Here is a 1,391-nt window from a genome sequence, read left to right on the forward strand (position 1 = left end):
ATCCTGCAGGAGGCTCATGACACACCGTACTCTATCCATCTAGGTGGTACCAAGATGTACCAAGACATCCGAGAACGATTCTGGTGGCATGGCATGAAGAGAGAAATTGGCTCCTATGTCGCTAAATGCGATGTATGCCAGCGAGTCAAGGCTGAACACCAGCGACCTGCTGGATTGCTGCAACCTCTTCAAGTGCTGGAATGGAAGTGGGATAAAGTCGGCATGGACTTCATCACCGGGTTGCCCCCGTCGAATAAGGGTCATAACTCCATTTGGGTCATAATCGATCATTTGACCAAGGTGGCCCATTTCAACCCCGTTAACACCACCTACGATAGGAGCTAGCTGGCTAGTCTATACATTCATCGAGTGGTGAGTCTCCATGGAGTTCCCAAGGAGATCATGTCCGACCGCGGCACGCAATTCACCTCAAGATTCTGGAAGAAGTCTCAAGAACCTCTCGGAACCAAACTCTCCTTCAGTACGGCTTTCCACCCGCAGACGGGCGGATAGACCGAGAGGGTAAACCAGATACTGGAGGACATGCTCCGCGCGTGTGTTTTGGCTCATGGTGCCAAGTGGGAAGACTGCCTGCTGTTTGCTGAGTTTTCTTACAACAACAGCTACCAGTCCAGTCTTCAGATGGCCCCATTCAAAGCGTTATATGGGCGGAAGTGCCGCACCCCGCTCAATTGGTCCAAAACCGGTGAAGGACTAGTTTTCGGACCAGAAGCACTGCAGGAAGCAGGGGACAAGGTTCAGCTTGTCCGAGAGAACTTGGAGGCAGCTAAGTCAAGGCACAAGAGCTATGCGGACCCTCGCCGCAGAAACGTGGAGCTTGTTCCCGGAGACCAGGTGTACTTGCGAGTCACGGCTCTCAAGGGGACCAAGCGTTTCCACGTCAAGGGGAAGCTAGCTCCAAGGTTCATTGGACCCTTCAAGATCACGGCAAAGCGCGGGGAAGTAGCTTACCAGTTGGAGCTACCTCCTGAGCTTTCGGGTGTGCACAACGTGTTTCACGTGTCACAGCTCCGGAAGTGTTTACAATTGTCGAACCGTCCCGATCTTTACAAGGACATTGATCATCAAGCTATTGACCTCAACCGGACATTACCTACCGCGAGAGACCGATCCACATTTTGGATGAAGCCGAGCGTTGCACCAGAAGCCGCACCATCAAGTTTTTCAAGGTTCAGTGGAGCAACCATACCGAAGCAGAAGCCACGTGGGAACGTGAAGACTATCTCCGATCAGAATTGCCCGAGCTATTTAACGCTTAGCTTAGGAATCTCGGGGACGAGATTCTTGTAAGAGGGATAGGTCTGTCACACCCTGTTTTTCACCACAAGTATTTTATGTTATAAAAATCAGAGCTTGTTAAAACTTTTCAA

Source organism: Hordeum vulgare, chromosome 1H (assembly GCF_904849725.1).
Source record: "Hordeum vulgare subsp. vulgare chromosome 1H, MorexV3_pseudomolecules_assembly, whole genome shotgun sequence".
NCBI classification, from domain to species: domain Eukaryota; kingdom Viridiplantae; phylum Streptophyta; class Magnoliopsida; order Poales; family Poaceae; genus Hordeum; species Hordeum vulgare.